Source organism: Hevea brasiliensis, chromosome 18 (assembly GCF_030052815.1).
Source record: "Hevea brasiliensis isolate MT/VB/25A 57/8 chromosome 18, ASM3005281v1, whole genome shotgun sequence".
NCBI classification, from domain to species: domain Eukaryota; kingdom Viridiplantae; phylum Streptophyta; class Magnoliopsida; order Malpighiales; family Euphorbiaceae; genus Hevea; species Hevea brasiliensis.
Window position 1 is genome coordinate 35,925,422 of NC_079510.1, and position 20,724 is coordinate 35,946,145.

General features: G+C 36.2%; 1 non-coding gene across 1 annotated transcript; it reads right to left on the reverse strand.

The window, feature by feature from the left end:
• Positions 1–13,102: 13,102 nt before the first annotated feature.
• On the reverse strand, positions 13,103–13,209 carry LOC131176245 (small nucleolar RNA R71). Its single transcript, XR_009146369.1, has one exon. It is a non-coding gene; the product is annotated as a small nucleolar RNA R71 (small nucleolar RNA).
• Positions 13,210–20,724: the final 7,515 nt, after the last annotated feature.

Consider the following 20,724-nt stretch of genomic DNA (forward strand, 5'->3'; position numbering starts at 1 on the left):
GTTGAAAAAGTACAAAAAGAGATTGCTCAAAAAGATGACTTTGGAGTTGATGACTATTCCTCCTTGATGGAGGAAATCTAGCTGAGCCATTCCCTGCAATTTTAAACTCTCGAGTTTGGAAAAATATGATGGAAAAATCAATCCTTGTAGCTACCTTACCAATTTTCAAACCACCATGCAGCTCCATAATGTCAATAATTTCATCCTCTGTAGGGTCTTCCCATCCACCCTAAGCAGTATAACACAGAGATGGTACCAACACCTTTCAGCAAATTCCATCTAAAACTTTAACCAATTTGTAAGTGACTTCAAACAAAAATTCATTACTTGCATCCCACCCAAAAAACTATCTTTCCACCTACAAAAAATTTAGGAAAAAGAAGGGGAGAGCCTACGAAGTTACATAGACCAATTCAATTTTGAAGCCATACAGGTGGAATAATTAAATCATGAGATAGCTTGTGAAGCCTTGAAAAAAGGTTTCACCAATGTCAAGTTTGTTGACTCTTTGATAAAAAATCCTGCACGAACATACTGCCAGTTGATGGAGAGGGCTCAAAAGTACATCCATCTTGATGATGAAAGGTAGGGAGAAAGGCTGATCGAGAAACCCAAAAAGGGCAAGGGTCCAATTGAAGAAAAGAGGAATACCTTTGAGACTCAGTCACACTAAACCGATAAAGGAAGGGAGAGATTCAGAAACTATAACCCCCTGAATGAGTCCTGATCTGAAGTACTAATGTGGATCCAAAAGAATGGGAAGTCAATAAGATGGCCTAGAAAATTGGACCCCAGGTATTCTAAATTAAGAGATAAAAGCAAGTTTTGTAGATTTCATGATGACTATGAGCATACCATAGATGAATGCAGACAGTTGAAAGATAAAATCAAGAGGAAAGTCAGGGATGGCACATTAAAACATTTTACAAGGAGGGATGATCGAGACTTTAGCCCTAAGGAAGGGAAGGGCGACCAAAGGGAGAGAAGAAAGTCCGAAAGACAGTAAGACCCAAGGAGGGAAAGGAATAAGTTTGATGACAAAGACCCGATCGGTGTAATAAATGTGATCGCTAGTGGCCCATCCGCAATTAAAGGAGAGAAAAAGAGAGACTAGGCTTTAGATGGGTTAATAAAAATAATGGCAGTCAAACAGTTGTGCCAATCTTCCATCACTTTCAGTCTTGAAGACGATGAGGTCAGTCGCCCACATTTTGACCCCTTGGTAATCAAGGCGAGATTCAATAAATATGAAGTAAGAAGAGTCTTGGCATGTAACACCCCTATTTGTATAGCCTGGTAGATTTCACTGTTCCGGTGACCGGTGTCAGTCCGGACAATTAAGGGGATTAAAACCACACTTAAGTCAATTAGAGAAGCCATGAACACAAATAATTAGTAATGTTCAATTAGTTAAGTATAAACAAGAAAAACAGAACATAAGAAGTTAAACGAGCCGAGAGTCACAGCGATGGGTGACCTCCTCGGGAACGACTGCGAAGTCATTTTAAACTCAAATTTCGAACCGTAAAAAGTGACGCTGCGGTCCTTAGGACCCTTATGGACACAGTGGAAAAGAGAAAATCATGAAAAAGAACTGTTAAGTCAGTCAAATAATTAGGTCAAGGAACTGAAAGAAATATGAAATTATTTGCAAACCGGGATGAACCGGCGAGGGGCAATTTGGTCAATTGACCCCGAGAGCTGACTCCTGACCTAACTGTCAAATAAAATCGGAGAAAAGAATATTTCGGAATCAAGGATTAGATTAAAGAACTAATAAGAAATTTAAGAAAATTGAAAAAGAAAAGAAAAATGTTTATTGCATCATGTGGATGACATCATTGTGATGTCAAAAATCAATTTTAATTTCCCAACTTTTTTGACCAAGTCAAATACATAAAATTTCACTTAAAATACTTAAAAAATTAGAAGGAAAAGTCATTTCTTCTTCTTTAAAAAAATTCAGCCGGCTCCCCTTTCTTTTCTCTTTCTTTTTCTTTTCAATTTCCTCCATTAATGGTCATTTAAGCTTCTTAAACCCTATTATTCCTTCACAAATTTCATACTCACCAAAGTAAGGTCTTGCTCTTTGGCTTTGATAGAGAGATTTGAAATAAGAAGGATCAAAAAGAAGTGAGGATTTGGAATTACAAATTCTGCTCAACAAGTAAGTCCCTCTCTCTAACTTAATTTGAGTAAAATGCATAGAAATGAGCTTGAATAAGTAGCAAATTACATAGAAACTCAAGAAATCACTCATGTATGAAGCTTTATGAAAGTTGGTCTGCATGAAATTAATTAGGGTTTGATAGAAATTGTTAGAATTAAAAAGGTACTCATGCTTGATGGAGTAAGTAAGTGAGACTTGTACACTTAGAATTCATGAATTGAGAAAATTGAGGAATTAGGGTTCTTGACCCTTAGGGTTTTGGGAGAAAATTTAAGAAATTGGTAAATGATGACTTTGGTTTATTGTGAGATGAAAAATGGTCAATAATGACCAAAAGAGATGTGTGGGAATTGTTGGAATGAAAACCAAATTCGTAGGTCCAATGGTCATGCTGCTGGCAGCATGACCAAATCCACTTTGAAGGACCAAAACTCAAATTTTACAAGTCCAATTGATATGCCACAAATTGGGGATGAAAATAGACATAAAAGAGCACAATTTTCATTAAGGAACCATGCCCAAAAACTGACCAAAACTGGGTGAACAAATTGACCAAAGTGAAATGAGAGCAGGCTGCCACTGCACCAAACTGACCAAATGAATAGTAAGTCATAACTCGAGCTAGGAAGGTCGAATTGACCTGAAATTTTACCAGAAATTAGATAAGGTATATATCTAAAACTGTTATGAAGAACACCACCCCAAATTATGCCATTAACCCATTCAAATTATTGAGCAAAGTTGAGTTACCAAACCTGCAACTCTGCAGAATTTATATTGAGCAGTAATGTTTGAAGGGTTATAACTCTCTCTACAAAACTCCGATTTAGGCGATTCTTGAACCGATGGAAACCTAAGACATAGTAGAACATTTCATATGAAGAAATTTAGACCAAATTATGAACTTAACTTAATCAAATTACTGACCAAATTGGATCAAAATCTGCCAGAACCCAAAATCTCAGCATGAACAGTGCACGTGAACAGTAATCTTATTTTGGCTATAACTTGAGCTACAAAACTCCAATTGGGGTGATCCAAAAATGAGAATACACTTAAGACAATAAGGAACATTTTCTATGAAGGAAGTTTTGCCAAATTCCAACAATAGACTGACCAATGGAATAGTGCAACTTAGAACTCCAAAACCGAAAATTGGCAATTTTGCCTAAACGACCTAAGCTTTGAGTAAACGACCAAAAACAACAAGTTTAGTGATCAAAATGTGGTATGTGGATGAAGTTAGAGTTCCCATACCTATTAAGCCTTAGAAAGTCAACTATTTGACTTGAATAGTGCAGTGAATAGTAACCCGAAACACAAAGTTTCAAGAGCGTCGAATTTAGTACGTTAGAACTAGGTAAAAGCGAAGTTAAATTTATTTTTGGATCTATGTTAAATTATGGTACTGAAACACTATAAAATTGTGTGTTTCAGTTGAAAAGAACACCGGGACAGAACCCGAGGAGTCGAGTCAAGGCAAATAGGCGACTCATTTGAGGTTTGTGCACAACATCACTATGCTTTAAAATGTATTGATAAAGTGAATGAAATATGTATTTTACATTTGCTTTGAATTATTGAGAATTTATTTGTGACATTAGCTATGATGTTCTGACTTAAATTGTTGAAAGTTATTGTGTATATTTGAAATGACAATGTTTAGCAAAATGTTAAGATAAGTTTTGAAACCACAGTGTCATGACCATATATTTGAACACCTCACTAGCACGACTAGTGGGGGTAATTAGTTTCGAATTTTGATTCCTTCTTTGGAGAAGTGTTGAGGTGTGCCAGTAGAAGAGGATGTGAATGGATATCCATATATTTGAGCTAGCTAGCCTTGTGATATGATTTCTCTTTAGCCTCTGGCTATTGAGATTCTATTTGTTTCGAATGGCATGATCTATCTGTGGGTTTTATGAAATGTGTTTTGATACTTTGAAATAAACTTGGTTTGCATTAAAATCTCATAATTCATGTTTTGTGTTTAATGCTCATGTTTAGTCAAATTTTTGAATAAATGTGATTCTATTTTTGCATAAAGATTATTTTAGTATGTTGTGTACCACTGAGTCCTAGTACTCAGCGATAGCTTCTATTGCTGTCACAGATACAGAGACTAGAAGAGCAGCAGACTGAGCTGCTGAGGTGTGAGGAGCTATCATCTTGAAGTCTTCGGGTATAATTTATACCCTGCCTGTAAATATTTATTTTGATTTATGTATTGCATATAAAGGTATGGACATGTAAATGGGTCTTGAGCAGCTTGTACAAAATTTATATGAAGTTTGTAATAAAATTTAGTTTGTATTTCTTTTGATGTGAATTTTGTAAGGATTTATATAAATTGTTTTGTCTCAAATGAAATGATTGTGGAATTATTGAAATTGATAGAGTTTGATTGTGAAATTGAAGTTGTGGTTGAGAAAAATTTTTAGAAGTGCTTTTTACAGGTATTTGAAGAACGGTTTTCTCAAAATACAGAGGAAACTCTGTCAAAATTTTTATAAAATTTGCGAAAAAATAAAATGGGCCAAAATTTCCAACTAGCTTTTCACTTAAGTACATGTTTTAAATACTTATTAGAAATGCCCACCACTTACCAAAAGTAAGAAATTGTTTTAAAATCTCTTGTAGGGTGCTTAATGAGTTATCGGTAGGTGAAGTTCGGTAGTTCATTAAGTATTCTATGGGATCATGTTATGCCTTACAGAGGGGTAAGGTGTGACATGGTAGGCACTGGAAGCTTGATTAACCCTCTCGCTTTGGATGTGTATGAGAAGTTAGGGCTCCTAGTAAAAAATATATCCAAGGTCCCTTACCCTTTAGTTAGTTTGGGAGACAAGTCAATACCAGTGGTAGGCACGGCCAACATCACAGTAGTAGTGGGAGATGAAAAGCACAAGTGGGAACTATACACTGAGTTTATTGTGGTGAACATCCCATTCTCTTACAATGCCATCCTCAGGAGACCAATACTAAGTGATTATGGAATAACAATCAACATGGGAATGTTATGCCTCAAATTACTTGTAGCTAGGGGAATAGCAACTTGCAGAGGAAGTCAGAAGTCAGCATAGGAATGCTATAGATAGTCAACCAAGCTGATCACCCAAATGACTCTCCTCATTGAGTTATTAGAGCAACAAAAAAAAAAAAATCTCCTAAACCAACAGACACAGTGTCAGTAGTGGAATTTGAAGAAGGGAAGAAAGTCAGACTAGGAGCGACTTTGACAGGACAAGCCAAAAAAGATGTGATTCAAACTCTAACTTAGAGAATTCAAACTTTTGTTTGGAACCTAGAAGAAGTAAAGGGTGTTAATCCATCAGTTATGACTCACAAATTGAATGTTGATCCTTCTGTTAAACCAGTCAAACAAAAGAAGAGAAAATTTGCCTTAGACAGACAAAAGGCAATAGCAGAAGAACTTAAAAAACTAAAAGAAGCTGGTCTAATATTTGAGTTTTAATACCCAACTTGGGTTACTAACATTATCCTTATCAAAAAAGATAGTGGCAAGTTGAGGATGTGTGTAGACTTCACTGACATCAATAAGACATGCACAAAAGACCACTACCCTCTTTCCACCATCAACAGCTTGGTAGACGCCACAGTAGGACAAGTTGTATGCTCATTAGTTGATGCAATTTCTGGGTATCACCAGATATTAGTGGAGCCAGGGGATGTAAAAAAAAAAAAGAAGCATTCATTATAGATGATGGGGTGTTTTGCAGTAGAGTAATGCCATTCAGGCTAAAGAACATAGGTGCAACATACCAGCGTCTAATCAACATGATGTTTAAGGATTTAATTGGCAAAGTGGTACAAGTATATGTAGATGATATGATCATCAAGAGTAGAAAGGTGGAAGACCATGCCAGAGACATAGCAGAGGAATTTGATGTCCTGGACAAAGTGGAAATAAAGTTGAACCCAGAAAAGTGTACATTTGGGATTAAAGCAAGAAAATTCCTAGGATACATAGTATTAAAAAGAGGAATAGAGGCCAATCCAGAAAAAATTAAAGCAGTCATTGACATGAAATCACCCAAAAGCATAAAAGAAGTACAGAAACTCAACGGGCAGATAACTAAATTAGGTCATTTCATGTTGTGCTTAGCCAAAAGATGCCTCCCTTCTACAAAGCTTTGAAAGTAAGGAAACAGTTCAAATGGGGAGAAGATTGTTAATTAGCATTTGATGAACTAAAAAAATTTCTCACCCAACCTCCATTCCTTGACACACCCCGCCTAGGTGAAACTTCATATTTATACCTTTTCATTACTAATGAAACTATTAGATCTATTATGGTCAGGGAGGAAGAGGGAGAGCAATTTCCTATTTACTACACAAGCCAAGTACTAAAAAGGGGAGATTAAACCATCCCACCTTGAAGAAGCTTGCTTTTGCTATTCTAACATCAACAAAAAAAACTAAGACCCTACTTTGAGGCACACACAGTTGAAGTCAGAAGCAACTATCTATTACGAGAAATCTTGCATTGCTCAGACACAACTATAAGTAGGGGTGAGGATTTAGTTCAAATCAAATCGAACCGAATCAAATTGAATTAAATTATGAAAACCAAATTATATATTTTAGAAACCAAACCCAACCGAAATGGATAAAAAATCAAATCGAATTGAACTGTTCTATTTTGGTTTGGTTCGATTCAAACTGATCGAATTTTTTTATTGATTTTTTAATTTAGACTTGATTTTCAAGTTATTTGGTTTGATCTTAACCTTGGTTTGAACCTAATAACTATTAATCAATGATTAAACAATTTATATATATAAAATTACATATAATTCATAAATTCTCCATAAAAATAAATCAATTTAAAAATCAATAAAACTATTTGGTTTTATTCGGTTTAACTAATTTTTTCTCTTCAAAACTGAACATAATCGAACTAAATGAAAATTTTATAATATAAAATCGAACTGAACCGAATTATCTTAAAAACTGAATCGAATTACCAAATTATGGCGATTCAGTTTAGTTTATTCAGTTTAAACCTAATATTGCTAACCCCTAACTAGAAGGGTAGTAGAATGGACGATATACCTTAGCTCATATGATATCCAGTACAGTTCAAGACCGGCACTAAACGGCCAAGCCCTAGCAGATTTTGTTGCAAAACTCATGCCAGTCGAACCAGAGCAAGTGGACCATAGGAAAGAGAGGAAAGTATGGGCAGATGGCGCCTCGAGAACAGAGGAGCAGGAATAGGAATTATTTTAGAGGGACCATACAAAATAAAACTACAATACGCAGTTAAGCTAACCTTCCATGCCACTAATAATGTGGTAAAATACGAAGCCCTATTAATGGCACTCAGGGTTCCAAGGGAAGTCAATGCCACTCATGTGACAATACACTCTGATTCTCAACTTGTTGTCAACCAATTCCAAGGAAAATTTCAAGTCAAAGATCAAAACCTAGCAAAGTATGATACCAGGATAAAGGAGTTCATTGCAGGAATTCATTTAGCAGGAGAGGAAGTAATAATGCTCCAAATTCCTTGAGAGGAAAATAATAAAGCTGATGCCTTAGCCAAATTAGTAGCAACAAGAGAGCAATACCTAACCAAATCGATTCCTTTTGAGGAAATCAAAAGCCCAACAACTGATGAGGAAGAAAGCCTCCTAGTTGAAATAGGAAACACTTAGATGAGTCTAATATTTTACTACTTGACTGATGGCATACTGTCAAAAAGCCCACTTAAGGCAGCCAAACTGGCTTGCAAAGTATCGGGATATGGGCTTGTAGAGGAATGGCTATACCGAAGATCATACCTATAACTTTGGCTAAAGTGTATCACCCAGCAAGAAGGGATAAATATTTTAACAGACATCTACAAAGGTATATGTGGGAGCCATGAAGAAGCAAGAATAATTGTCAAGAAAGCATTCTGCCAAGGATGAATAGTATGAGCTTGCATCAAGTGCCAAGAACACAACTTCATCCCCCACACCCTAGCTGAAAAACAAGCGACCATTAAGAGCCCTTGGCCTTTCCACCAGTTGGGTATCGACATTATTGGGCCATTACCAAAAGTAGCAGGATAGAAAGGTATGTGATCGTGGTAATAGACCACTTCACAAAATGGGTAGAGGCTGAAGCAACCCCCAAAATCACAGTTGATAAAACAATCAACTTTTGTAAAAGAAACATCTTTGTCAAATTTGGGATTACCAACATAATAATCACTAATAATGGCAAACAATTTGATTGCAAGAAATTCAAAGAATTTTGTTTATCCTGGAAGATTAATCTACGATTTAGCTCAGTTTACCATCCTCAAACTAGTGGTATGACCGAAGTAACTAACAGGATAATGCTGTAAGGTCTCAAGAAAAGATTTGATGATATGAAAGGAAGATGGCTAGAAGAGCTACCTAGCATACTATGGACCTACATAATAACTCCGAGGTCAATTACGAGAAAAACACCTTTCTCCTTAACTTATAGGGAAGAGATTGTTATCCCAACAGAATTTCAAGTACTTAGCATTAGAACTACAATGCTAAAGCAAGCAACCGACCTTAATGGCCTTAGATTCCCTCTAGACTAAGTGGAAAATTAAAGAGACAAAAAATGGTTTAGACATTCAACGTAAAAGTCAAGAGATGTGCATTCATAGTGGGAGACCTAGTCCTTAGATGAGCTGATCTAGCCTAAGGAAGAGCTGGACCAGGAAAGCTTTAGAAGAATTAGGAAGGCCCTTATCTTGTCTCTAAAATCATCAGTCCAAAGCATACAAACTCACTGAGCTAAATGGCAAAGCAGTCCCAAGATTCTGGAACATTAGCAATTTGAGGAAATTCTACTAGTAGAATAACCATTAGTACATAATATTTATTTTGTAACTTGGCAATTATAGTCTATATCTACCCTTTTTAATAAAAGATTAATTTATGATTGCTCCACAAAAGGGCCCTAACTAAGGCATTTATCCGCTTGCCTATTGGGACAAATTCACTCGTTCGCCCTAACTAAGGCGTTTATCCACTTGCCTACTAGGACGAATTTAATCCCCTGCCCCAATTAAGGCATTTGTTTACCTACCTATCGAGATGAGTTCACCCTCCTACCCTAACTAAGACATTTATTCACCTGTCTGCCAGGACAAATTCACTTACCTGCCCTAACTAAGGCATTTATCTACCTGCCTACTAAGACAAATTCACTCCCTCACCCTAAGGAGTTTCTTTGCCTGCCTACTGGAATGAATTCACTCGTCCACCCTAATTAAGGCATTTATCTGCCTACCTATGTGGACGAATTCACTTGCCCACCTTAACTAAGGCATTCATCCACCTGCCTATTGGGTCGAATTTACTTGCCTTAAAACATTAATCCACCCAAATTAACAAATGAGTTTTAATTAAACAATATATGTGGTATAGTTACTTGCCCAAATCCCACAAAAATAGAACAATGAAATTATCAGAAAAGACAAAATGAAGAAGTAACAAGGAAAGTCCATTTCATTCATAGATCGGGCAAACACCCAATTATAAAATAACAAAATGGGCGAATGCCCAAAAACAAGATAAAGGGTGAATGCCCAAGAAAAACAACATAGAAAAAAATCACTGCTGGCCACCACCGGCTTCATCACCCACCCTTTCCTCCTTATCATCACCCAAAGCAATAAAATCAGCAGCCCCAGGAAGCAAGTCCTTCACCCAACCAAAATCAATACTTGAATGCTTCTCAAATAACCCTACCATAACCACAGACTGCAAGTCTAGATAAGTATAATCCAATTTGTCCATGGTAAGATCCTCCTGAACCTTCATCTAGGCATGCAGTTACTAAACTTTCAGGGAATGAGAAGCTTGGACAGACTCTAATTTAGTCTCTAACTGACTCACTCGTCCCTCTGATTCCTCCAACAACTTCTTCAACTCTTGATTTTGGCTATTAACTTCTTCCATCACCATTTTAATGAAGTTATGCTGGGACTGCATTTCCCCATAGCTTCCTTTTAATAATCTAAACTTCTCCCAGACCATCTGGGCCATAGATAAGGCCTCTAGATTATAGTTCACCATCTTTAGGATGAGATCATCATCATCTTCTAGGTCAAAATGAAGGTGGTCATCCGAGAGAAGTAGCTTCTTGGCCAACACCCCTGTCAAGGCATAATTATCCTTGATACTTCTATGCCTCACCAAGTCTATGTCCAAACCTTACGGGTGAGGAGGGATCAAGAAAGACAGTGGCAAAGGCATTGAGGGGTGGTGGGTTACATCCCTAGTGGCTGCAGTAACTTCAAGAGAATGAGGCACCTCGGGCGTGCTAGAAGGTTTGCCCTCGCCCCTAGCCAACTGGGCTTAATGCTCAAAATAAGGGGCCCTTCTTGCCTTTCTTTTTTGGGAGACCTTGGTAGCAAGCGCCCTCCTCTCATCCTCACTTAAGCCAACCATACCTGTGCAGCAGAAAGACAATTAGTAAGTAAACTAGTATCACAAGGCTTTGGGTTAGGATAAGGGGCGCCCGCCCATGAAACTGTTACACTCATTTCATATAGGCATTTTAGGGTAGTTTTGCATCCATTTTGCTATTACATTTTAGTATATTTTATGTTTTCAGCTTTATTTTAGCTTGTTTGTTAACTTTAGTTACTTTATATTTGATTTTTATAATTTTATTGTTTTTAATAGGTTTTTGGGGCAAATTGAGGGTCAATGAGTGCATTAGGAAGTGATTTGAAGAAATTTAGAGTTCCTTAAGCATGAAAGAAAGTTGAAAAAATCAAGCCTTGAAAGATCAAGTTAACCTAAATTTGCTTGAGACTTTGCTTATGATGCTACTCAAAGTATGTGATATTGCTTAACCTTAAGCTTGGGCAAACTGCAAGTCAAGGACAGCTTAAATCCTACACATTCAAGCTTTCATCTCAAAACCTGCCGAGATTGCTTGAGATCCTGCTTAGGGTGAGCAGCAGTGCTTAAGGTGCAACACAAGTCAAACTGGAAGTCAAGCATGAGCAAAAAAGCTCATTTTATTCCAAATCTGCCGAGATTTGCTGAGGGTCTGCTTAACCTTAAATAGACAGTGCAACCATAGGCCGAAAGTTACTGAGGAAGTTGCTTAGGGTAAGCAGTACCCTAAGCAGACTGCCCAAAAACGTGAATGACTCTGCTGACATGGATGTTTCTACACCTCATTTCCTATCCACTCCTTGGCTCTTATCTATTTTTAGCGTAACATTTGGGACCATATAAAAGCATCATTTTCTAGTTTTTGACAAAAGAGGAAATAATAAGAAACAAAAGGAAAAAAAATTTAAAAGGATAGAGAGGAGGAGGACACCATTTTTCTGAGGAAGATGAGCTGCTGCAACCATCTCTGGAAGCTCCAGAAATCAGAGTTTTGGGTTCTTCTACCTGGATTTTTCTATTTTTAGTCCTCTTATCATGTTTTTCTTTACTTTTCCATCAATTTCTCTTGTAAATACCAACATGAATGAGTAAACTCTTTGGATTTCAGAGTTGGGAAAATATATTTTAGATTAATTTGTGGATTTAGACTGGTTATTTCCATATTTTATATAAATGAGTTTTGATTCCTTCCTTGTGTACTTGATTTACTTGCCTAATGTTGGTACCTATTGGGTATTGTGTTAATCTTTGATTGAAGAACCAAAAGGTGAAGGTCATTGATAGATAATCAAGGATTGGAACTTAAAATTACCTAGATTTAGAAATAAACTAGTGTTTTAAGAGGAATTAATTATTGGTTACAAAGCTTAATGGGTTTTAAATTAATCAAATATCGTACGAAAGTAGGTTTGGTTATTTTAAAACACACTTTGGTTTGCTTGAAAAAGATATCAAAGGGATTTAGAATCAATTACCTTCAAACTCTATTTTCCCTTAAAATTGGAATACTCAAGATAAATCCCAATTAATTTATGCATAAACCCCCAACTCTGGAATCACTTTTAACATAATTAGACTTTGATTTAAATTACCTGTTATTAATTTAGTTCAATTGCATCTAGATTAAGAATTTATTTGCTTGCTCTTTACCCATTCCAATTAGAATAATCAATTTATATTGCTCATTTACATTTATCATTTATTTATCAATCATTAGCCCAAATAATCACTTCATTCATAGTTTGGTACTCAAACGGCAAATCCTCGTGGGAATGATACTTGACTCATCACTCTATTACTTGAGACGACCCGTATACTTGCGGATACATGCCATCAAGTTTTTGGCTCCATTGCCGGGGATTTGATTTTTGTTTGATATTGAACGATTGTTTATTTGGTTCATTTGGGTATTTTACTTTATTTTTAATTTCTTTTACCATTTTACTTTGAGAATTTATTTATTTTGTTTTTGAGGTACTTTTATTTTATGAGAAAGGCAAAAAGTGAAGAAATCAATTTATTCTTTGATCTAGAAATAGAAAAGACAACAAGAGCTTTACGAGCAGATGCTAAGAGGAGAAAAGTTGAATTTAAAGCTCAACAACAAGAAAGAGCATGAGAGCAAGAGCAATTACAAGAAGAAATGGACAACAATAATAACAATCATTTTGTGAAGGATCATGCCTATCCTTACATTGGGGATTTCATGAAAAATATCACAAGACCAAGAGTAGAAGCTAATAATTTTGAATTGAAGCTTGCACAGTGTCAGATGGTGCAACAATCACAATTTGGGGGAAGTCCAAGTGAAAGTCCACATGTGCATCTAGCACACTTTCTTGAGATCAGTGATATGTTGAAGATAAATGGAGTTTCTGATGATGCAATTAAACTCAGATTATTCCCTTTTTCTTTGAAGGACCGAGCTAGAGAGTGGTTATATTCTTTGCCACCGAGTTTTATCACAACATGGGATGAACTTTCTCAAGCATTTTTGGCTCAATATTTTCCACCAAGCAAGACAGCTAAGCTAAGAAATTAGCTGACTTATTTCAAACCTAGAGATGATGAGAGCTTGTATAAAGCATGGGAGAGGTACAAGGATTTGCAAAGGATATGTCCACATCATGGGATTCCTAAGTGGATGCTTTTTCAACACTTTTACAATGGAGTTTCACCAGCCATTAGAAGTATAATTTATGCATCTTCTGGAGGTGATCTTATGGAGAAATCTGAAGATAAAGCTTTTTTTTGCTTTAGATAAAATTGCTTACAACAACTACCAGTGGAATTGTGAGAGGAATGAGATCAAGAAATCAGCTGGTATGTTTGAGCTTGATGCCATGAATATGATTAATGCTAAGTTTGATGCTTTAATAAGGAAGATGGACAAGCTAAGCATGAAAGTAGATTCTTCAGTTGGAGGTTCAAGTAATTCAGTAGAAGTTGGAGCTGCAAATGTCAATTGTGTAGCTGATTTTTCTGCACTAATCAAGATTTTTCAAGTAAACACGTGGATTATGTGGGGAACTACAATCAAAGACCAGGCGGTAACCCATTTTCTACAACCTATGATCCAGCATGGAGAAAACACTCAAATTTCTCTTTGGGAGGTAGACAAGGGCAACACCAGAATTTTCAGCAACCTTTTGGGTATCAGCAACATCAGAATTTTCAGCAGAATAGAGGCCCTCCTCCTAGAATTTCTAAACCTCAACATGCACCTGCTCCACCACAACCACAATAACCTCCACCACAACAAGCACAACTAGACAAGATAGCTAGATTGGAAGTTATGATTGAGAATCTACTTGTGAGCCATCAAAGTCAACAAGAAATGATTTCTCAATTAGCATCTAAAGTGGATCAAACGGCAGCACATAATAAGATGTTGGAGAACCAAATAGCTCAACAAGCTAGCACTTCAAACAACAAAGCATTCGAGAAGCTTCCTAACCAACCAGAAAATTCAAGGGAGCATTACAAGGATATTACATTGAGAAGTGCAAAAATATTGGAGAGTGGAGATAAAAAGATTGAAGAGAAAGTTGAAGAAGAGAAAAATAGAGAAGGAGATGAAAAAATTGAAACTGAGGTTAAAGTTGAAACTGAGAAAGAGAGTTCAATGGAAGAAAAAGGAAGTAAAAAGAGAGAGAGAGTAAAGAGGAAGAACCTAAATATGTAGCACCTAAAGCCTACATGCCACCTTTACCATTCCCACAAAGGTCCCAGAAAGCAAAGTTGGATAAACAATTTGGGAAGTTTTTGGAGGTGTTGAAGTCTTTGCATGTGACTATTTCTTTCACTGATGCCTTAGCACAAATGCCTTCATATGCTAAATTTTTGAAGGAGATTTTGTCTTACAAGAAGAAGTTGGAAGAATTTGAGACCGTAGCTCTCACAGAAGAAAGCAGTGCTATTTTGTAAAATAAGCTTCCATCCAAACTGAAAGATCTTGGTAGTTTTTCCATATCATGTCACAGTGGGGATATCAGTATAGATAAGGCTTTATGTGATCTTGGAGCCATTGTTAGTCTAATGCCATTGTCTATCTATGAGAAGATGAAGATTGGAGAAATGAAGCCTACCACCATGTCACTACAGTTTGCAGATAGGTCTATTAAATTTCTAATAGGGGTGATTGAGAATGTTCCTCTGAAAGTTGGAAAAATTTTCATACCGGTGGACTTTGTAGTATTGGAAATGGAAAAGGATGTACACATTTCTATTATTCTTGGTAGACCTTTCCTTGCTACTACTGGAGCTGTGATTGATGTAAAGAATGGAAGGCTTACATTAGAAGTTGGGGAAGAAAAAGTTGAATTTAATCTGTTTCAACCAATGAAAAAGGAAGATGATTCAAATTCATGCTTGATAATTGATGTGGTAGATGAAGTGGTTAGGGAAGTGTTCAAAAAGCAACATCCTGAAGATCCCTTAGAAGCTTGTTTGGTTTACAACATAAAAAAAAGGGATGAGATTTTAGAAGCTGCAGAATATACTCAAATTTTGGAAGGAAATCCACCTTTGACTATGGCTAGTGTTGAGAAGATTGGAGATTTGAAGCAAGATACAACTTCACCACCAATGCTTGAAAAAAGTGAAGCACCGAAGGTAGAGTTAAAACCTCTTCCAACAAATCTCATATATGCTTTTCTTAGTCAAAATTCTACATATCTTGTGATTGTTAGTGCTAAACTGAATAATTGTGAAGTTGAAAAATTATTAAGAGTTCTTAGAAAGCATAGAAGGATAATTGGTTATACCAATGATGATATTAAAGGAATACATCCTTCTGTGTGCATTCATAGAATTTTGTTGAAAAATGATCATAAAGCCTCTAGAGAGTCACAAAGGAGATTGAATCCAAATATGAAAGTAGTTGTGAAAAAAGAAATCTTGAAATTGCTTGATGCAGGTATCATTTACCCTGTTTCTGATAGCAATTGGGTAAGTCCAGTTCATGTTGTACCCAAAAAGGGGGGGGGGGGGGGGGGCATCATAGTAGTAAAAAATGAAAATGATGAACTAATACCTACTAGGACTGTAACTAGATGGAGAATGTGTATAGACTATAGGAAGCTGAATAATGCAACTAGAAAGGACCACTTTCCATTACCATTTATAGATCAGATGCTTAAGAGAATAGCTCATCATTCTTATTTTTGCTATTTGGATTACTATTCAGGGTTCTTTCAGATCCCTATTCACCCAGATGATCAGGATAAAATCACCTTCACATGTCCCTATGGTACCTTTGCATTTCGAAGGATGCCATTTGGATTATGTAATGCCCCAGCTACATTTAGAGATGTATGATGTCCAAATTTTTTGATTTAATTGAGGATATTATGGTCTAACTTGTCTAAAGTTTTGCAGAGATGTGAAGAATTTAATTTAGTTTTGAATTGGGAAAAGTGCCATTTTATGGTATAAGAAGGAATTGTTTTAGGACATCTTGTGTCAAACAGGGGTATTGAGGTGGACAAAGCAAAGGTAGAAATTATTGAGAAAATGCCACCCCCATTTTAGAGATGTTTAGCTGATGAGGAGATAGAGGATGTCATTAGAGATTGCCATTCCTCACCTTATGGGGGTTATATGACTGTTACAAAGGCTGTAGAAAAGTTCTCCAAGCAAGGTTCTTTTGACCACATATGTTTAGAGATGTAAGAAAGTTTGTAAATGCATGTGATAGGTGTCAAAGGATGGGAAATATCTCAAAAAGAGATGAAATGCCCCTCTAAAACATATTGGAGGTGGAATTATTTGATGTGTGGGGCATTGACTTTATGGGACCCTTTCCATCATCCTTTGGACACAAGTACATTTTAGTTGGGGTAGATTATGTGAGCAAATGGGTTGAAGCTATTCCATATCCAACTAATAATGTTAGAGTTGTGATCAAATTCCTTAAGAAGTTCATTTTTACAAGATTTGGAGCTCCACGTGCCATTATAAGTGATGGAGGTTCTCATTTTTGCAACCATCAATTTGAGAGATCATTACAAAAATATGGAGTAAAACACAAGGTTGCAACACCCTACCATCCACAAACTAGTGGTCAAGTGGAGATTTCAAATAGAGAGTTGAAAAGAAGTCTTAAGAAAACAGTGAACAGTTCAAGGAAAGATTGGTCATTAAAGTTAGATGATGCTCTCTGAGCCTATAGGACAGCTTTTTAAACTCCCATTGGCACCACTCCTTTTAGATTGGTTTATGGGAAAGCTTGTCATTTACCTTTGGAGTTAGAGCATAGAGCATATTGGGCCATAAGGACACTGAATTTTGACTTAAAGACTGCAGGAGAAAAGAGAATGTTGCAATTAAATGAACTTGAGGAACTTAGATTGGATGCTTATGAAAATGCCAAGCTTTACAAGGAAAGAACTAAGAGATGGCATGATAAGCATATTAGGAGGAAAGAATTTCAAGAAGAGGATGTTGTTCTCTTATATAATTCTAGGTTAAGGTTATTTCCCAGAAAATTGAAGTCAAGATGGTCAGGGCCTTACACTGTTACAAAGGTATATCCATATGGAGCTGTGGAGATAGGGAATGAAACCTCAGGTACTTTCAAAGTCAATGGGCAAAGATTAAAGCACTATATTGTTGGAGAGCCCACGCAAAAGGTTGTAGAGGTTTCATGGCTTGGTTCCCCAACTAGGGATATCTAGGTGATTTGGAGTGGAAGGTCAAGCTTAAGACCTTAAACAAGCGCTTCTTGGGAGGCAACCTAAGCATATCCTTTTATAGTTTATTAATTTTCCATTTCATTTTACCCTCATAAAACTAAAAAATGACATTTGTTTATCTTTTGTAGGTCATTCATGAAGATTGGGCAAATTGAAACTTGTAGCTAAAGGAAAGAATTGAGAAGGAATAAGTATGAAGCAAATTTCTGTATTTTATCCAGTCCCTGTGAACAGTAACACTTTTAAACTTGTGCTAAACTGCTGATATTGAAATCTACTTGATAGCACATGTCTGATTTTGTATTTTGTGTAAATTTTTGTGAAATGCAACTTAAAGGAGGATCAATTTTGATATTTAGGACTGATGTGAACTTTATTGGAGTGCAAAAAGACTATTTATTGAGTTTTACCTTTTAGTGTATATATAGTTTTTGTAGTTTTTTAGAATTTGCATGTTTTTGTTTGAGTTACTATTTATGTTACTATTCACGCTACTGTTCATGCTGCTTAAGAGGTCAATATTTATATCTTTTCTGCAATTTTTGAATGCTTGGAATCTGTCTCAAATGTTATTGAAAATGTGCTTTGGGTATAAGCTTAGGAATAAGACCATTTCATTAAGTTTGCAAAAGAAAAGGGTAATTACAATCCGTGCCTAATTTGAGCTATTTGTCTCTCAATTCCCTCATGGTTGTATTATGTTTGATAAGTTTATGAGAGATGATGAGCTTAAATTCTTAAATTTTATTGTGTTTATGTGTATTTGAGATTTGCTGAGGGTCATGATAGTATTCCATAATATTTGGATTGTTTTTGGTAAGTGAAATCATAAATTTTCCCAAAACCTGCCAAAACTTGCTGAAGATGTTGCTTACCTTAAGCTGTATCCTATGCAACTCCTGCTTAACCTTAAGTAAATTTTTGCTTAACCCTAAGCAAAACCAGAATCTTTAGTTCAACAATTGCTATGTGCTTACCCTAAGCTGTACCCTTTGCAATCCGTGCTTAACCCTAAGCATTACCCTAAGTCACCAGTTGTCTACCCTAAATTTTAAAAGTCCCAAATTTTTGCCACTTTTATTCCATTCTCACTCCCGATAAACCAGAGCACTCTCCCACTCCCTCCACCATCTCTTTCGGCTATTCTTGGGAAGTTAAAGAGATTATTTCTACTTATTAAATGGCGATAACCAAGATTTGGTCTACCCACAAACCCAAAAAATCCAAAAAATTTGCTAAATAAAAAATGGCCACTTCTTCACCATCTGCTAGCGCAAACCCTACCCCCAGTTCAAGTCTGCCGTCGCCACCACAGTCACCACCAAGCAACCCATCGCCACCACAATCGCCTCCACCATCTTCACCACCACTACCGCAAAACCAAACACCCCCCCTCATTCCGCCGACACCCCTCACACCACAAAATGAAGCCTCCATTGAGACACCCATCCTAGCCCTTGCCATAAAAACCCCAATTGAAACACCCATTATCGAAACCCAAATTCAAGAACCGATGCTTGAACTTGTGCCAACTCAAGCCAAACCTAAAACTAAAACCAAAATGGCTGCAGGTAGAACCAAGGAAGCCTTTGTTGCGAAAAGAAAAGGGTCATCACATGTTCCTATGGATTTCGAATCCTCACCTAGGGTTTCCTCAGAGCCAGTTAGTAAGAGAACAAGGTCAGCATCATCAATTCCATCACCAGTTGCTCCAATTCCTGCAATTCAATTGCCATTAACATTTTCTCAGCCTGCTAATGCTCAGCAGCACTTTCAGCATCTACAGATGACATAGAGGAGGTAATTTCTCCATTACCTTGGGCTTTCAAAGACATAGATATGAAAAATGCATATGAGAGTTTAGCCTCCAAGCCCATTGCAGCAAATAAATATATGTATGAGCAAATTTTAAGAGAAGTGTTTGCTTATTTAGATGCTGTCAATTGGACTGAGTTTGCTAGGATTAGGGAACCAGTGTATAAAGATTTGACTTTGGAGTTTTTGAGTTCCCTAAGGTTGAATTTCAAACCTACTGTCCCTGGCCATAGAGATGTAATCTGCTTTAGATGTGCTGGCATTGATAGGGAGTTAGATATGGGCTCTATGAGTGCAATTTTTGGTTTTCAGGATACTGGATATAAGAGCATTGAGTGGCAACAAACCATCTATGATCCTGTTAAATTTTGGAAGGAAATTGCCCCCTATGGAGGTTATTATAGGCAGAGGACAGTAAAGGCAACCAGGATAGTGGATCCTGTGTTAAAATTGTTAGTAGTATGCCCTAGAGCATATCATTTAGTATGTATCATGTACATATTTTTATTAATAAAAGGCATTTCCACTTTTTTATTTACATAATATATTTATGTGTAATAGAAAATGTCCATTGATATTTTGTTAGAAATTCTATTCTTAAGTTGTTAAGAATATGAGTGATAGTATTTCTAGTACAAAGTATCATAAATAGGTTCAAAATCGAGGATACTTCATAATAAGGACATGATTTATCCAGAAAGATTGTATTCATGTTTGTTACCAAGTTATTTATATGAGATATAAATAAGATGGAATGGTGAGTCTCATGCCATATAGCAAACATGATAGGCACTTATAAATGATAAGTAGGCCGAACTAGTGACACTTAGGACAAGCACATGGAGTTTACTCTTGTCAATGTTTTGTCATAAATCATATCAGTGCATATAATCTTTAGACCTGAGATAGCACAGTTATCTTGTATATAGGTAGTTTGAGTTTGATACTGCTTTCATACTTGTACTGTGTATGGGTATATGGACATGTGTTGGCTCCTACTAGTTATATATGGAGGTAGGTGTTGATCAAGATGGAATCTGTTCCTCTAAGTAAATAAAGATAAAATCCTATGTTCATTTAATTGTTCTTGATGTTTTAAGTTCCTGGCCAGAATAGATAGATTTAATCAGAAAAGAGTTTCTGATGAGAAAATCTTTTTAATCAAGAACTGGAATTAAAAGAGAACATAATATTCATAGCAAATGGAGTTTGACGTAAACCATGACTCTAGCTTGAGTTGTGATTTTGTAACAGAGAGATTCTAGTGCATGGTAACATATGATTATAGGTTCATTTAAGGTAAACCTTATTACTAATTGGGTGGCCATGGCATGCTATGCTAGGTGTTAACCATGGTCTATGAGGTGCATAAAATGATTTAGAGAAATCATTTATGGTAAGAAAGAGTTCTGATGATATTAAGAGTTGATATCATATCTCATTGCCAATTAGTGATGAGCCTAGTAAGTCACATACATACACAAGTTATCACCTAATTAAATATGATTTAATTAATTAATTAAAGAGTTTAATTGATTAATTAAATAGGTTTGGTTTGCAATTAGATTGTAAAGTCCCTAGCATGACTTGAAACCAAATCTAGATTATTGGATGTATAGTATAAGTTAAATTTATATTT